Genomic DNA, 18,903 nt, shown 5'->3' on the forward strand with positions numbered 1-18,903 from the left:
GGCCACAGGTGGATTTTAGAAGGGGGGTCGATAAAACCCTCAAATGGTACGCTAATTTTTTTGTATATTTTAGTCTGTGCAGCTTCTAAAAAGATCTGGAGTTTTCAATAGGTTCCCATCAGGTTCATGATCCACAGAAGTTTAACAATTGCTAGCCTAGAAGGTGTGAAAAGAGATGATGTTCATATCAAAGACTACAGTATTCAGAGTGTTAATGAGAATAAGAGTGTTTACTGGGCTTATCACTAAACAAATATGAGGTGGGAGGGGCCAACACACGGCCCTGATGAGATGCCAGCCTCCCTGTGTCCAGAACACAGCCCGCCCGGGTGTTTTCAGCAACTACACATCGTGCATAGCACATCTATGACGTACATCCTTCTACCCATCTGCCAGGACTGCATTTGGCTGAATGCAGCAGAAACCTGACCCAGAACGGCTGCATCGAGAAGAGGGTTTATTTTTCTCACCTGACAAGTTGTCCAGGGTGGACGAGTGGTCTGGGGTTGATGCGCTCATTCAGGAACCAGCCTCCTCTGTCTCCCTGCACGGCCATCCTCAGGGCGTGGCTGTGTCCCATGGTCAAGACAGCTGCCGTGTCTCTAGGCACCAGGTCCATCTTCCAGGCAGCAAGAAGGGAGAGGGCAAAGGGCATGGGGTCTCCCAGCTAAGGGGGTCTGGGGGTGGGAGGCGTTATGTACACTGGTTGGTTGCAATGTAACCATAAACCAACCAGAAATCTCATCAGGATGGAGGAATAGGGGCCAGAGGGCGATGGTGTGGGCCCCGAGTAAAGTCATCACATAAATGTGGGAGCATGTGTGTTTGGATCTATTTTTCCGCCACAAGCTGGCAAGCTTGGATTAGTCAGTCAATTGGCCCTAAAAACTGGCCTGACACTCTTATTGTGAAAGTGCAGCCAGGGCTTATAATTTATAGACCTGCGTCCATTCATGTCACTGGAATCAAAGATGACTATAATTACATGATTTTTAACTATTCAAATTTAATTCCGATAAAAGTGCACGACACAGCTGGGCGTCGTAAAGGATTCCTAAGGAAAGCAAAGTCCTTTTTTTTTTTTTTTCATTTTATTGAGATCTTATTGACATACAGCACTGTTTGAGTTTAAGGTTTATGAGTTTAATGAGTTAACATTTGTAAGTTTAATGCAAAATGCATTCAAGTAAAACTGACATACAAGAAAAGAAAAATGTGAAACAAGCAACTTGGAGACACAGCCGAAGCCCTGATTCTGAGCAGAATCTCCCAGTGTACCTCCATCATCAGCAAAACATTCCACGAGCCTCGCGCATATGCAGGTTCTGCTCACATTCTTCATGTGAAAAAAACAAGGATGCCTTTCATCTGAGCTCTTTTCCTAGACGCCGCCAGATGCCGGAAGAGGATGGATGAATCTCTCCTAACTAAGGACTCCAAGCCTGGGCCTGAGAATGAGTCTGCTCACCAGTGGAGTGGTTTGATGGAAGAAAGCGAGAGCTGGAGGGAACGAGGTGTAGAGTCTCGAACCAAATGACCAAACAGGTGTTTAAATGCACAGAGACCGTCCATTGAAGCAAGGGGTTCCCATTTGCATAGAATGAGCCTAATGAAGTCATAGTGACTTATTATCACTGTGATGTTGTCTTGAATTTTGACTAAAAGCATCCTCCATGTAGGATGCCAACCAGGCTCCTGGGATGACCCCTACCACTGCCCATCTCTGTCACACACGACCGGGACAGCCCACAGTCCAAGCTCACCCATGAAACCGCCAGAGACCTTCTGGGTTGAGCTGCCTTCCCTCTGCAGAATGTTTGGGGGACATTTTGCCAAGAAATTTTTGTAATGTGGTATTTTCCCAAAGGCCAAGAACCCAGTAAGTGACAGTAACATTTCACCAGAAGCTAAGTATGCGCATAAACTTGAAAGCAGTCTCTCCTTTGGAAATTCCATTTTCTCTACATGAACTCTGAAGTTTTGATTTGAAAACCTTGTATTTTAAAGCGATGCTACTGCAAATTGTAGTCTTCTAATTTTCCTTCTTGTTTATTATAATATAATGGCTGTTCTAAACATGGTGGATTTCTCTGAATCAGAATTTAATACGTAAGGAAACATTATTGCGTATATCCTTGCAGAAATGTCCCACCGTTTAAGAAAAAGAATAAGATTTTCTTAGTTTCCCAAAAGGAAAACTCAAAATACGTGGATACTTGCTCAGCCTTTGAGAGAAATTGTTAGGGAATGAATTCGGATCCTAGCTTCTTTTTCCTGGTTACACATGATGGTATTTTTAAAATCATCCAAAGTACCTTTGATTTATGTTTTCTGTACACCCAAAGGGATAACTGCAAGGTGATTCAAAAGCTTTAATTTTGGGGAAATATCAGTCCTTTCATTCAGTTTCTGAGGATAAATTTAAATGCACGTTTCTTGAACGTAAATATCCTTTGTTTATCACAGCTCTAACAGATTTTAAAGAGAGAGGTTTTGTGTAGTCTCATTCTTTAGAGTATTTTGAGGCATTCTGTGACAGCTTGTGAATCTTTAAAATGTCCCTGTGGGAGCAGTATAAAAACTTAAAGAGATATCCTATAAAAAATGTAGGGAGCTTTAAGCACGGCTGTTGAAGTCAGGCCACAAACATTTACTGGGTGTCTGGCACAGCCCTCTCTGAGGTGCTCCAGGCACTCTGATAAGAGGTAGCCAGAATTCTCTTATCTGGAGAGACGTGGGAGGACCAAAATAACATCTTGTCAGCCTGGATAAGACTCTACCTTAGCAGAGATCTCTTTATGGACAAGATGAATGGAAGGATCCTATTTGGGACCTGAAATAATCACATTCAGGAGCTGCTCTTGGTTCTCTGACTCCTCCGTGGCGTAAGTGGGGTCCCCTCCTTGGAGGTGGCTCCCTCCGTCACACGATTTCCTGGCCCTCCCCTGGGTAAGTTTTTCTCCAGAACTTCCTAGGGATGCCCTCCAATCCCTGGCCTTGGTCGGTTTCCTTTGTTAAACACTAGATCCATGGCCCTTTCCTCCGGAGCGTTTAATCTCACTTTGTAATTATACCATCTTTAGAATGATTATTTCCCTGACATCTGCCTCTCCCAGGAGACTCTGGGCTGGTGCCTTGTCTGGCTCTGCTTATCTCGCATCCCTGGTGGGCAGCATCGGGGGCAGCACATTAAACATGTGTGGTAGGAAGGGAAGGGGAGAGGATGGGGACGAGAGGGTCACGTTGCTGAGTCACTCAAATTCTTACATGGACGGTCTGGTCTGACAACCCTAAGCTCAAAACGGGCGCTGAGCACAGTGTTTATTTTGCTGGGTATCTTGATTGCATCCAAATGCAAACAGCCAGGCACTGCCAGTCCTAGATGGAGAATTTCTTTCGTTTGGGGAACTCGGCCAAACTCCTTGCTGCTCGTTCACCGTTCGTAATGCTGCTTTTAAGCAGGATCTTCTGTTGTGCTTTGAGTCGCACAAAGGAACAAAACCGCCATCATATTTTATAAACCCAATTCATACCCAGAGATCCAAATGTATGGTGGGTTCCTGGAAATGGCCTGCAGGCGGCCGGCTCTAATATCATTACCTGCGGCTTTATAGCTCGACTTTGTCAAAATGAAGGGCGGCTGTAGACCGCCAGGAGCTCGGCTGAAGTCCCTTTCAGTCTTCTGGGAAAGCCTACGGCCTTTAACTGCACTTACTGCCTTTTGTTCTGCACCAAATATTTTCCATCGCGTCTTTTTCTTCCTGAGTTATACATACACATGCAGAGCTAAATGGAGAAAGACCAAACAATGTCTCGCCTCTGCGAAGTCCACCGGAACCTCACGTAAAGGGAAATATTTGAGCCTCTGTGTTGCGCGTGGAAATGAAGGAGGAGGCTGGCTCAGAACGTTAGCGGTACAGCTGCGTCTGTGAATGTGAGTGGCTGCCGCTGGCCGGCATCCTCTCGGGAGTGGCCTGAGTTGCATTCTAGGATACCCTCCTCCTCCCGGAAGATCGAATGTGATCTCCACCAGGCCAGCCCCTCCCCCAGCACATACGGAAGCCTGCTCTGCCCTGGACCTGAGGGCCTGAGAAAATAGGGAGAACAGTTTCCTAAAAGGAAAGTGTATGGGATTTACTGCCCCTCCTCTCTGCCCTTGTTCGCGGCTCTTGAACAGGCTCATTTGTTTTGAATGTACACTGTTGGTAAAAGTACTTTTCTACCAACACCTATCCACTCAAGTACTGTCGGTGGAAATTCAAAGCCCTCTGTGGATCTCTGGGGATCAACTCACGTTTACAGTGTGTTGAATCCAGATGCTGTTCTATGAGGAAAGCAGACCATGTCCTCTGGGCTTACTGTTGGTAAGTGGCTGGGGCCACAAGGATCCTTCCATTATTTTTTTACCCGTTATCTTGTTCATTATTCATTCTAAGGATCGAGTTTCCTTTCAAAGTCTTTCAGGCATATGGGGACTGATTCTCTTTCCTATTTTGGTTTATTGCTATTTTGTTTTTTCTATTTACCCATTTTTTTTTCTTCCTGCAAAGATAACAAAGGAAGGAATGACACAACATAATGAGCTGTGCCTCACTTCCTCCATCCGTGTCCCTCATGCTGGCCATGAAACACTGATCAGAGTTTTGTCTAGACCTCATTTCTGCTGTGGTTCATTTACTAGAAGAAGCTTCCAGATTGGTTAAATGATTTTTTTTAAGACTTTATTTTTATTTATTTATTTTGAGGAAGATTAGTCCTGAGCTAACATGTGCTGCCAATCCTCCTCTTTTTGCTGAGGAAGACTGGTCCTGAGCTAACATCCATGCCCATCTTCCTCTACTTTCTATGTGGGACGCCTACCACAGCATGGTGTGCCAAACGGTGCCATGTCGGCACACGGGATCTGAACCGGCGAACCCCGGGCTGTGGAAGTGGGACGTGTACACTTAACCGCTGCGCCACCAGGCCGGCCCCTAAATGATTTTTTTTTTTAAAGAATTGGTAAAGTTGGACTCTTGCTTCTAGCCATGAGGTGTAACCAGTACTGGCCTTGCCCACCTACTGGAAACAACTAGAAAACTGGACAAAATATAGGAAACAACAGTTTTTAGACATTAGACCAAAGTCAGTGAGAGAAGGAAAGCAAATGAAGTGACCCCATCGTTGCCCCAGGTGTCCACCGGGAGGCACCCTCTGGACCACAGCACAGGGAGAGGGAAGCTGAGCAGATCAGAGAGGCCTCATAGCGTTGAGCATCAGGGGTTGGACTTCAGGGAGGTCAAAGAGGCCAGAATTTGCAGAACAGAGGAGTGGAGTGACATGAGCTACACAGAAAAATTGTTCTTTGAGAGTTCTCCTTCAGTCTCCTTGAATCTTTGGCTGAAAACTATACTGTGCACACATAGGACCAACTCTCCAAGGTCAGGGAAAGAGCAGCTATTGGGGGCTTGTAAGCTTAACAATTTCTAGAGCTCACATAGTTCCAACCAGTCAAGTGGAGAGACCTCATTGAATATGCAGGGCGTTCAGAAAAGAACTCGGAAAGGTCACGCTTTAGTCAAAGACAAAGCAGCCCAAGGGCAAAGGCTCTTGGAAACCTGTCATAAAAACAATAAAAACAAGACTCAAAAAGACCAATCCGATTCAAAAATAATTTAACCACCTGCCGACAAAGCCCTGCAATACTATTTAAAGGAAGACAAGAAAATCTGGACACTCAATAAAGTAATATTCACAATGTCCAGTATCCAATCAAAATTTCCTAGACATCTGAAGGTGTGGAGAAAATGTGGGACATAGCCAGGATAAAAACCAGCCATAGAGACAGACCCAGAAACGATAGAGATGATGGAGAAGTCACGGACTAGCAGAGTCGGACTTTAAAACAGCTGCTACAAATATACTTGAGAACTTTAAGGAAAATAAGAGCATAAGGAGGAGGGAAATAGAAGATACAGTTAACAGAAACTGCTAAGCTGGATAATACAATATCCGAAATGAAAAATTCTCCACATTTTTGCCAATCTGGGGGAATTACTGGGTTTTTTTTAATCTTTTCATATGAAAAAATTTCAAAACATACGCAAAAGTTTAGAGAAGAGTATAAGGAACTCCCAGCCCCCATCACCCATTTCAACAATTATCCACATTCTATTCTTTGTGTTTCATTTGTCCTCCCAAGACGTTTTTTTCCTGAAGCAATTAAAACAAATTCCAGATATCGTGTCATTTCACTCAGAAATATTCCAGTGTTTATTTCTAACCCCTAAGTGATCAAAGCTTAAATGCACACACACAATACCATGATCACACCCAAAAGATTGGCAATAATTCCCTCGTGTTACTTAGTAACCAGTCTATCTTTGATTTTTCCTGATTGTCTCAGGAAATTAGAATTAGCCTTAGGGTTCATTTGCTCTATTCGTGTTTTGAGGTGATAGGACTCTTGATTGTTTTGTAATCTTAACAGTTTCACCTCCTCCTCTGGATTTTCCACGCCAGTTATTTGCTGGAAACAAGCTGATCATTTTCCAGGTCATTTGCCCGCCAGAATGTCTCACTTCTGGATTTGGCTGACTGAATCATTAGGACGTGATTTAAATTTCCCCTAAACCTCATATTTCCTGTAAATGGGTGGCTAGATCTAGACCCTCGATTAGGTTCAGGTTCAATTTGTAGACAATAATACTTCACAGGTGGAGCTATGAACCTCCTATGGCAGAGCTTCAGGAGGCACCTAATTCCTGGCTGTCCCACCTTTGGCGACATTAAGATGGATGAGAGGGATCAGCTGTTGTCGGCCTGATCCATCCATTAGAGAGTTTCCCATCGACTTTCACCTAATTCCCTTGGAATTATAATTTTAAAATATCTTTGCCAATTTGATAGCCGAGAAATTGGACCTATCTGTCTGAGTTGGTCAATGTTGATGCATTGCTTGTTCTTCAGCTCAGGGAATTCCTCCACGATTCGTCTCCCTCCCTTCTTCCTCGCCAGGCCTCCTCCCTGGGTCTCCATCATCTCCGGTTTACTCCTTGCCTCACCCGTCTCATCAAGCCTTTTGGATTGCTCGATGCAGAAGGCACTCTGTGCTCAGCTCCTATGAATTGTCTCCACGTGCCAGGCCAAAGGTAGGTACAAGAGGCCAGGAGCTGGGACATCTGCTGTGCAAGTCAAAGTCAACAATGTCTTTGAAGCCACCAGTGGGGCAAGAGAGCTGCTGAGGTCACCACGAAAGCTCTGTGGACAGGCTGCAAAGCCACCAATCCCACATCCTTTCCCTACCGTGGTCAGCACTGCAGAATGGGAGAAGTTGAGTGAAACAGTGAGTCTGTCCGTTCTCGCCCACTTTTTAATTGGCGGATCCTCTTCCTAAGACACCGGCATGAGTCTGTGTGGGCTGGGCCACAGAACACTTTGTGGGACAGACACTGTCCTGAATCAAAATGGCCCTTTTCTTCCAAAGTTGGGTCATTGGCTTTGGCCACTCTGTGCTTTTCCACTCCCTTTCCTCCTAAAATGAGTTATTTCCCAGGAAGTTCCAAAGATTTCAGCAAATGTATCCTTGATGGGGTCAGCCATATACCCAGGCCACAGAGACATGCCTGTCAGAATCCTAGGATGAACACAGGTTAGTCTGGCCCATGGGAGCCCTGCCCCTAAATAAACAGTAACACAGAGCAATGAGGTCGGTACCATCAGAGAGTGCAGTGTGCTGCCAAAAGAATGCTTTTCCAAAGGAAAAACAATGTAAAAAAAAATCTTTCTAGTAATCCAAGCATCTTTGTGAAAAATGTTGATAATACCCCTAAGAATTCTGCAAGAAAAAAAGACTCAAGAAGCCCTGTTTTGACTGTCGCCCAGCCAGCCCCCAGGGTGGGCTCTGTGTAGGTCACTTACAAGGCAGTCTTTTCTGTTTCTCTCCCTTGGGAAGCTCCCTCGAGCCACAGGACCTGATCAAGGACACATTTTGAGTTTGTTGTATTTTTTGACCAGTGTTTTGTCACCCACTGATTTGAGGCACTTTCAATGCAGAGTCACCGTTGGAATGGGATGGACCCAAGGTAGATGCCACAACCACCATAGCAGTGACCTTTAAACATTCACGGAGCACAGGGGTGGATAATGATGAGTTCAGAATGCTGTTAGGGCAGAATGTTGTCCCTGACACCAGCCCTTTATCCCAGATCCCTTTCTCAAAGAGGTCCCCAAGGGAAAACATTCACACCTCAAAAGCCAGCAAAATAAAGAACATAGGATTCTCTCACTAATCATTCACATAACACTTTTATTTTCTCTTTGGAATAGCATTGTCGAGGTGTTCACTCCCATTTCACAATTAAGAAACCATCAGTTCCCGCCATGTTCCTGGCCCCACGGCTTCATCAAGGCCATTGCACGCCTCCTTCCTCAGTCTGACTTACCCTCTGCCAGCTCCTGGGCTGTTTCCTTCTCTCCAGCTGAAAAGCCAACAGATTCTTAACACTATTTTACTATAGTTGGCAAAGATTCTCTTCTTTCACCTTAGAATGGATTTATTCCAGTTGAATCCCAACTCGTTTCATCTTACCCAGGGAGGAGCCATCAAGCCCAAATGACAGTCAATGGGATGTTTAAAGAGTATGAGCCATGGATAACTTAGCAATTTTGTGTCTGGACAAGCGACCTTTCTCCATATGTGGCTGGACTGGGGCACTGTGCAGCCTCCCAGTTGTCAAGTTCCGGGAGAACGAGACTGTGGGTGCCAAGTCTTCAGAATTCCTCAGGATTGGCTACCACTACCCGCACCTCCATCCCACCGGTGCTCTCTCCTGGGACTGCCAGAATGGCAGAACTACACTTTCTTTCAGACTCAGGCTCCTTCTCTTGCTATGTGTAGTTTGTAAAATGGCGCTTAACCCTCCTCCCATTCAGATGCACATTCTCTGCAACTTCCTCTGGAAGCTGGAAGGACTAACTTTAACTAGTAGAGGACAGCAAAAGGGAGGCTGTGTGATGTCTGAAGCCAGGACAAAAGAGACCACGTAGTTTCTGCCTCGTTCACTGGTACGTTTGCACCTGAAGTCCTGACTGTCAGGTAAGAAGTCCAATCACTTGGAGGCCACCATGCTCGGAGGAAGCCCAAGCCAGGCCAGAGGCCATGAGGAAGGGCTCTGATCAACAGTCCCAACTGAGCCCAGGCTTCAAATCACTCCAGCCCAGGCACCATACAGGTGAGTGAAGAAGCTTCCAGAAGCTTCCAGTCACTCAGTCTTTCACTTAGTGGAACAGAGAGAAACCATTGCCACTGAGCCCCACCTGAGTTCCTGACCCACAAAATCCATGAGCATAACAGAGTGGCTGCTTTTCCACCTCGACGTATGGGGAGTTTTGTTCTGAGGCAACCAATGACTTGGGCACCGCTTGATAGCTCTGCCCCTTGGTCTTCACACACGTGTGGGAAGTCTTCCTCTTTTATCTTCTCTTTATGTCTTCCTTCTCTTTCACCCAGCATCTATTACATCTGGAGAAATCCTGAACTCTTCCAGTCCCTTCTAGAGAAGCCAAAGGAACATCTTTCAATTGTTTATTAACAATAATTCGTCACTCTTTTACAGATCTATAGAAATATGTCAAAGAGAGAAGCCACAGAGGCACACACAGCTGAGGTGGGTGGCAGGTCCACGTTTAGCCATTTGCGCCACTGACCCTGATTTTCAATGATCTGTGAGGATGTAGAGGGAAAGGGGAAATGAATCTGAACACAAGGGAAGTTACGCCATCAGGGCACTCTCGGTGGAAGAGTTCCCATCAGCTGTGAGTCGTGCAAGAAGGAAGCTGTCAGGTAAATGGCGATGTCCGTGTGATAAGTTTGCAACCACACAAAATGATGCCAGTGGGAACAGTAGAGACTGTAGTATGTGTTTCCTGAGGAAAACAGACTTGTGTGCACTGAAAATAGTTCTGGATAAAGCAATTTAAAAAGAAGAGAGACAACCCCAGGAGACAGTGCTCACATAGGACAGGAAACGTGTACAAGAATGTTCACTGCAGCCCTGGGACCTCAGCAGAGACGTGGAAGCAACCTCATGCCAGCCAGAGGATGCGTAGACAAATGAACTCTTCATTATTACATAGCGATGTCACAAAACGGTACAGAAAGCAAAGTGAGGGAATGCCGGACCCAGGGTTCCGGGTGATGGTTAGCCTCACGTGGAAGAAGGCAGGAGGATGCGAAGGGGAAGAAACCACATGGCTGCATGTAGGTCATTGTCAAAGTGCCAGCTTTTGTTTTGGGTGGTGAGTTGTCAGGTGCTTAAAAACAACTAAATAAGTAAATAAACAAATGTGGGTCACCCATGGATCCATGACGAGGGCGTGTCAGGAAGCAAGGATTGCCATTTATTCACTTCCAGGTACGTGAGGCCCAACAGAGTAAAGAGACAGAGACCACGAATATGGGAGGAGAGAAGGTGTGGAAAGCGGGTGGAGATGCTCGTTCAAGAAGAAGAGGAGGACGGTAGCCAGGGGCATCGATAAGGTCTCAAGGTGGTTTGTGTGGGTGTGTGTTAGCTTATTTGCTAACGGCAATGATCCAGTAGCCGGAAAGACTAATGATGCAGGAGAGAAGGAGATTCAGGACGGACATCCTTGAGGAGGCAAGACGGAAGGTGACCCAGTGCCAGACGAGTTTCTCCCTTGGGAGCAAATTTTTCTTCTTCCCAATGCATCTGCAAAGGAGCTTATTGCCACCTGACAAGATCTCCTCTCCAACAACAGGAGCGTGGTGCCAGGTCTTAACTAAGACTTCTACCCCTATCCACGCAGCTCAGCATACAAACCAACCTACGTTGACACAAGAGGCATCTTCTCATTGGCAGGGATTTGAAAAGCCACAGACCCCCGCTATCCCCTTCCACCTGCTCCCAGTTCCCCCAAATCCTACTTCTGTCCCGACTCTCCTGGGAGAAGGAGGAGTCCCCACTTTTCCAAGGGGGCTCATTTAGCAGCTGTTTAACCACAGCTTGGTTTGGGGGCTCCCCTGCTTGTCCACAGAGGGACCCTGAGGCTCCCTGTTTCTGCCCAGACCCACCCACACCTTCCCAGTTCACAAACCCTGAGCTCCAGGCAGCTGGGCATTCGACTTCCCCATCATGCTGCTCCCAGAAGGTCTGTAAGATGTTATTCCAGGCTCTATTCACATGCTGCTCCCCACATGAAGCATCTCCAGCCTCCTGTCCAGCCTGCCCGCCTCTCCCCTGCCACCCGCATCTCCCAAGGACTCGTTGTGTCCCGGTCATCTTGTGCGCCCCATGACAGCCATGCTCCCCAAGCCCTCTTCTCCCCTCCCAGGCATGAGGGTCCTGACTCCCCACTAGAGAGGGGATGGGGAGCCAGGAATCATGCCAAACCCTAAGACCAACCCATCAGTCAAAACTGAGCCTGAGCGACCCATAGTTTTACTTTCCGGAAAATCCTTGTGCTTTCTCTAAAAAGCAGACTTCTCCTTTGTGAGCAGGCTCTTCACCCTGTGGCTGGAAACGGATACCTCCAACTCCTTCTGGAACGTTCCTCCCAGGTTCATCCTGGGACCGCCCTCCCCAGCACCTCTTCCCTCCTCCGTCCCCCGTGGAGACTCCCGCCAGCGGGGCTGGTGGAGAACTTGACCTCGGGTCTCATCCTGCCCCAGCCCCGTCATGCCCACTCCTGGATGCTCATGGCCAGGGGTTCGCCACACTATTTCCTCTACTGCCCCCTCGTCCCTGTTCCCATAGTACACTTGCTCCGCCCCTCCAGTTCCTTGCAGCCCTGCTGCACCATCTGGCCAGACTGGAGGAAGAGGCTGACCCGGGGAGTTGCGCTCCCTTCTGCTTCTTGGGGAGCTGGGGGCAGGAACCCATCCCTGGCTGGAGGGGCTAGGAGAGGCTCTCGTTGATTTCTCCCCTCTCCTGGCCAGCTTTCATTTCCTCCCTGCGGCCTTGACCACCCCCTGCCTCCCACCCCAGACCCTTTCCCACAACAAGGGAGGTGGGCTGGAGCCAAAGGACAGGGCGGGCCCTGGTTTTGCACACTTGGCTTCTGTCCATTATCTGGCTGTCAGCAAGAATCCGAGGTGAGGGACCCACAATACTACACACTACATTGCCTGTACATTTCCCAAAGTTTCCATCTCCAGCTGTGCCTGAGGAAGTTGAGGAATGAGGGCTGTGGCCTTCAGAGCAGAGATTTCTCATAGCCCTCTCATCCTGGGGCGCGAGGACCCCTAACAGGAGGGCGGTGAACCAAATCCACTGGGTGGAGGGTGGGAAACATCTGGGAACTCTCACATTCAGGGCCCATCCTCCTTTCAAGAATTTTCAGATACCATTTTCTCCTAGGAGAGGAATCTCCACTCCTTCCACTCCTGAGCCAAAATAAGAGACAGGTTTCCTCAGCAACCGCGGAAACATCTCAAGAGAGCGGTTATATTGTTTTGAAGTGTTTTGAAATCTTATCAATGGTTTCCAGGGAAACCCAGGATGATGAATGGAGGCCTTGCTAGGTAACTTTAAGAAGAGGCACGGGCAAACGTATTTGAATTCACAGTATGCATGTATTCGGCTATTTATTAAGGCAGAAGAGTATATTTCACTCACATCTGGCATTTTAATTTTACCGCCAGTTCAGTCTTTCTACATTCACTCCTTGGGGAGGTCTATATTATTTGGTTCGTAATTTAAGAAATTACAGAAAATTTTAAAATTACGGAATTTGTCAATCCCAGGAGAATCAAAATTTTAATTAATATTATGTCTTAACGTTTGGGGAAATAAGGATTTAAAGCAGCAACTCAGCTGCCAAATTTGGGTCAGAACAGTTTGTAGATCAAGTGGCAGCCGTGTCCCCAGGAGAAATGGTGCAGTGACAAATTGGCTCAGTGAAAAATGACCCAAACCCTTGATGTTTCACACCAGACCGTCCTCGCTGTGACTCTCCCTTGCTAGTCACTCCCGCCCTATTTACCAGTCAAAAAATGTCTGGCAGGTCTGACTCTCCAATGGATATTGGCTCTTAATTTTTTAGTTTTTGCATCCATTGAGATGACTAGATGCTTTTGCGTTTCTTCAGCAGGCGACACTTTTCTTTTCTTGGCCTGTGCTCATCTCTCAGGATCTCCCACCTCTCAATTTCTCCTTTGTCCTCATTCATTGTGTGACGATTGAGGATGTCTCCCTAGTTCTCTGAAAATGGCTCCAAGGAACGGTGATGGAAAAGCACCAGCATCCTCTAAGTCCAGTCAATCTTATATCACCACATCTCTCGAGAAAGATCTTCTGCTTAATTGAAATTAAAACTTGCATTTCAATTTCCTGAGTCGTATTTTTCATTGTCATGGCACTCTATCCATGTCTCGTATAAAGCGAATCTTTCTGTTTTCCTTGGCTTTGTTATTGGGATCAAATACAATTGACTACAAGCAGAAACAGATGAATCTAACTATGTATATAGTTGATATCACCACTATGTAGAAAAATAGCAGTTAATTCAAGTAACCTTTGAAAAGTTTACTCTGACTGCACACCGTCCAGGAAGATATATTTTAAGGGCAAAAGAGCCACAAAGAAATGTTGAGCTTTCCTTAATAACTTTGTTTTCAGTAGTGATATTGGTGAAGTGATTTCAAAACTATTTCACGGGTTCTAGGATTGAGCAAATGAGCCAATATATAAAGAGTAGAAACAAGGATTCTTGCTGTAGGAGAGGAACTAATACGAGGTGTGGGAATGTGAGCAAGAAGCCTCTGATGTTGGGCTGGAGGTAAAGACCTCATCAGTAAGAAATCATGACTTCAAAAAAAAACACATTATGAATCTCTCTCCACTGACGAGATATAGAAATAAGGACACTCAGCTGGCATGAGCTCACCTAGTCCCCAGATGTTGGTTTCTAAGCACCATTCTCCACCCAAGGGAAGAAATGACTGACTCCAGGCCTTGAGCAGGGAAAGCACAAGGTCAGTCCGGAATATCAGTGTCAGAGAGAAGGAAGTGCCCAGGGACTAGTGGGGGCCTGTGAAAATAGCTGCCTGGAGGGGCCTCCCACTGGAAAATTTGAAATGATTTGAGCATTAAAAAATTGATTATAACACATTAAATTTTCTAGAAAAGTACTCCTGAATCCAAAATAATACTTCAAAAAAGTGGTGAGGGGACAAGTCTTCTTTATAGAAGATGCCAGCTGATCAATGGAGAAGAAGTGATAGAAGGAGAAAAATCACTATTTTGCAGCCGCTGATGTGATAATCTATTACGTAACCCAGGGGAGGATCAAGTCGGTGCTTAAGCCATTGGGTAGAAGGCTTTTGACGAACAGGGCACTCACATGATCTCAAATATCATTCCACAGATTGTTGACAAAGAGGAAATGAATATTTAAAAATGATGACATCACCAAAAATGGACAAACTCATGTTTGTCATGTATGTTGTCTGAGGGGATGTGCTGATCCGCACACAACATTATTCATGTGATAATCCTGCCGAAAATCTCTATCTTCAATTCTATCATGAGAAAACAACGAGATGAATCCAATCCAAATTATGGGACATTAAAAAAAAAAAGAGCCCAGCCTGACTCTTCAAAAATATTGATCGTGAAAGACAATAAAAGGATGGGCTGCTTTAGAGCAGAGAAGATGAAAGAGTCATGGCAACCAAAACAATTCGTGACTCTTCATTGAATCTTGGATTTTAAAACAATCTATGAAGGATGTAATTGGAAAAATTTGAATAACGATTGAATATTACATCATATTATTATATTAAAGTTAGATTTCTTGGGTGTGATAGTTGCATGGATGGTTATACAAGACAATGTCCTTATTCTTAGTATTTAAGAGTGAAGCATCAGACACCCTCACCTCCCAAATAGTCAAATAGTTCGAGGGAGATAGAGAGATATACATATGTATGTGTATCTACAGTCATGCGTCTGTTAATGATGGGGATACGTTCTAAGAAATGTGTCATTAGGTCATTTCATCGTCGTGCGAACATCACAGAGCGCACTTACACAAACCTAGATGGTACAGCCTGCTACACACCTAGCCTCTATGGTACTAATCTTATGGGACCACCATCATATATGTGGTCCATTGTTGACTGAAACGTTGTTATGCCACGTGTGACTATACATATACATACAGAGATATATAACATATGAGTATGGTATTTATATATACACACATACAGATATAGAGAGAACAAGTGGGGGAAAATGTTAATTGATGAATCAACGTGTAGATTCTTCTTTCAACTTTGCTGTAAGTTTGAAAATTTTCAATATAAAAATCTGGGGAAATGTTGAAACTGTTTTGTCTTTCTTATCCCTGGTGCGGCCTCCTACAGTTCCAAGAGGAGGCGCTTTCTCTGTGGTTCGGATTTGCAGCCGGCTAGCACCCTCCCCTCAGGCTAGCTGAATAAGGACAAAGGCTGCAAGGCCCAGAGAGAAGTTTCTAGATGTGGACTGAACCTGCCTCCCACACCTCCTGGCGCCACCCTGATGGCCTCCCACATGTGCGATTTGTTGAGCACTATAGAGCTTCGCAGGTGCAAAGGTTCAGTTGGGGGTCCACAGAAAGCACAAGACTTCAAAGGGATGGATGGGGATGGAAGGGGTGTGGGTAAGGGTTAGGAGGATGACATAGCTGATTTCTCTGTTGTGAGAAAGAACAATCTCAGCTTTTCCCCATCCTGAGAGGCTCTGAAAGGGGGAATTTTTTTCGACACATAACGCCTCAAACCTGTAGCCGTAAGGGCCAAATTGTAGAATGATTAGTTTTCAGAATCGTTTCCTGACACCCCAACTCGACAGTGTGGTGGGGTCAGTGACCAGGTTGTTGGGTTGGTGTCATATTATGACTTCTGGAACAAATACGTCCCCTGTTAGCCGGTATTTGGCTGGCAGGCGGGGACCAGGGCAGACGGCAGCCTTCCTTGCACACACACCACCAGGAAACCCGTGTGGCCAAGAAGCACGGCCCTCGAATTCATGGAACCAGTGGTCTGCAGGGGGCGCCACTTGAGGGCCTCTCCAGAGCAAATCCCCAGCCTCTAGTCAACTCTAAACTTCCACTCAGGGAGCGAGGGAGAGTGAGGGAGCAACCACAGAGCCCCCCGCCCATTTGCCCAAGAAGACCAGGATGTAAAAGTCCACGCTGAGGATCCTCCACAGACATTCTCTAGGCCTGTTTAGAAGCCCCATCCCCATTTTTAAAGTTTTTTTTACGACTCTGTGTTGGCAGAAGAGGGGCCACATCTCAACATACACTTGCTGAAGGCCATGCAAATTTCACAAGTTCAATGATCTTGCAAAAATATACAGATTTTTTTGCTGTCCACGAACACCCACCCTGTCCCCAGCTCCTACTCACTCGCATGTTCCTTTCTCCTCCTCACAAAGCCAGGAGCCCCAGCCAGGAACCCCAGCCAGTATTTCCCAACCAACAGGAGAGAGAGCAGTAGCCATGTTCGCTACTGATGCTGTCCCTGTGCGTCAAGGTCAGCAGGCAGCGTGGACATGCGGAGACCGCCAAGACACCACAAGGAGCGAGGGCCCCAGAGACAGAAGCTCAGGTTCTGGTCTCTGTTCCAGAGTGACCTTGGGCGATCTTTGATTTAATCACTGGTGCCTGACTTTCTCAGCTGAGAGGGACTCTGTTATCTGCTCTTTGTGGGGAATCTGAGCGCTAACTGAAATCATAAGCTTGTGAAAGAGCGCTTGAAACTGCTTTCTTCTCTGCCTGTGGGATGGCAGCCAGGTGGGCACGAATGGCTACCCCTGGCAGAGAGGGACGGTTGAGCAGATGTGAGTGTCCTTGTAGGCTGGAGACTTCCTCAGAACTATCTTAGGGACTCGGGGATAATAGCAGGTATTGTTCAGCTGTCATCCTTCAAGCCACCAGGGTGAGTTGACAGAAACAAGGAAAAGTGTTCTCCAGGTGACATAGGGCGCCTCCCCAGCAGGCTGGCCCTCCCGACTCTGTCTGGCCTCCTGGTGCTCATTCCTTCTCAGCCCGTATATTTGCTCCTGCTGACGGGCTGCAGCTTTGGACCGAGGCATTGGGATGAATCAGTGGTCCACACACGGCAGTAAAAAAAAAGGAAGAGAAAGTAGTCATAAAAACCCCAGCTTTCTCCCTCCAAAGTCTCAGCTTTTCGTTTGAGAAAGCCTATGCCAACGTCAGTAGAAAGCCAGGATGTCAACGTGTAGCCAGAACTGGGGGCCGCACGGTCATGGTTCCCCAAAAACCTGGAGTCCAGCTGGACACTGCACATCACCAGCCAGCGAGGGTGCAAACTTGGAGGGTCCCCCCAAAATGAGTGGATGAGGAGCTTGGGGACGTGTCAAATGCCAGCTGGAAGTGACATGGAGGAAACAAGGCAGAAGGGATTTTCAATGAAGCAACAGAAACCTGATCAATTGTCTTGAGCTTTGTCGGAGCAGGAAGGGTGGTGGTGAGACATGGAAATCTAGATGCAAACATGGGCAGGGCCGTGTCAGCTCTCAGAGGTTCGTGCAGTCCAGCATCCTTCATATGCTGCCCCAGGAGTGGGTGAGAGTGTTTCTAGGTACCCAAGCCGAGAGACCAGCCTTGTTCCAGTCCTTTGTGCATCAAGAAGCATCTGTCACATGGCTGCCCTGGCGACCAGCCTGTGGAAAGAGAATGAGCCCCTCCAGCTGAGTCACGCCATCCCATCCCTTCAACAATCACATCTCTCATTATTGATGGACAAATCAGCATCAGGTTTATACATCAGGCACTGTGAGTCTAGTTAACTTGCGTCTGTCCTTGTGAGACAGAACCACTCCCAGGGTAATAACAAAATCAGAATTCTGGAAACCAGAATGAGCTGCAGAGAATTCACTCAGGTCAGGGCCCCTCACAAGAGCCTGCTTGGGTGGCCAGCTCAGGTGCACCTGAGGCCAGCTCATTTGCCCCTGAATCTCAGGTCTGTGGATACTGAAGAATCATTGTTAAAGAATAACAGGTCGCATGTCTGATTCTTTTTGTTAATATGTGTCCTTTGACTTTGCTTCATGTGTCTATTTTCCCTTTTATTTTCACTATAAGCACAAATAAAATATTCAATAAATGCTGATGCTGATTTATTTAATAAATGGATGGGTGAATAATAGCCTCAATATTTCTGACTGAAAATGAATAAATACCTATGAGAGCAAAGCAGACTGTATGTGAAAGCACTTTGGGAGAAATACGCTTTATAAATACAAGAGGACTGTCAATGACGCAGTGGGATCCCATTATGACATTGCCACACCCGGGGCTAGCATTGAACAATGCTCCAGACCTGCCGAGGGCTTGATGGTTATGAATTTCTTCTACACACCTTCACTTTGTCCTCACATGACACTGTAAGGGCGCAGGGCACTTGCTGGCAGAAATTAGGGTTAAAATGTTGTGTTATTTGATCTGAGAATGCCTTAACCTTGACCTGTCAATCACGTCTGCTTTCCCCTCCTCCTCCCCCCTACACGCACACACAGCAAGGGGCTCCTATGGGAGCAAAATAGAAAAGGAACATTAGCAGGATGGGGACCAATTATTAAAAGTTAGCACAGGGCTACTGTGGACATCCACAGACACACACACACCAAGAAAAAAAAAATCCTTGACCTAAACCTCACACCTACTATAATTAATTCAAAATGATTATGGACTAAAATGTAAAAGGTCAAACTATACAGTTTTTAGAAAAAACTTAGGAGAAAATCTTTGGGATCTAGTTCTAGACAAAGACTTCTTAAACTTAGCACCAAAAGCATGGTCCATAAAGAAAGATTGATAAACTGGATAGCATCAAAATTGGAAACTTTTGCTCTGCGAAAGATCCTGCTAAGAGATTGAAAAGACAAGCTATAGACT

At 46.2% G+C, this 18,903-nt stretch overlaps 1 long non-coding RNA gene across 1 annotated transcript; it reads left to right on the top strand.

The window, feature by feature from the left end:
- The first annotated feature begins 2,644 nt into the window (after window positions 1–2,644).
- Window positions 2,645–13,328, top strand: LOC139083276 (uncharacterized). Its single transcript, XR_011539872.1, has 3 exons — window positions 2,645–2,949; window positions 6,997–7,130; window positions 8,308–13,328. It is a non-coding gene; the product is annotated as an uncharacterized lncRNA (long non-coding RNA).
- Window positions 13,329–18,903: the final 5,575 nt, after the last annotated feature.

The sequence above is a fragment of the Equus przewalskii genome, chromosome 5, assembly GCF_037783145.1.
Source record: "Equus przewalskii isolate Varuska chromosome 5, EquPr2, whole genome shotgun sequence".
In the NCBI taxonomy this organism is placed as follows: Eukaryota; Metazoa; Chordata; class Mammalia; order Perissodactyla; family Equidae; genus Equus; species Equus przewalskii.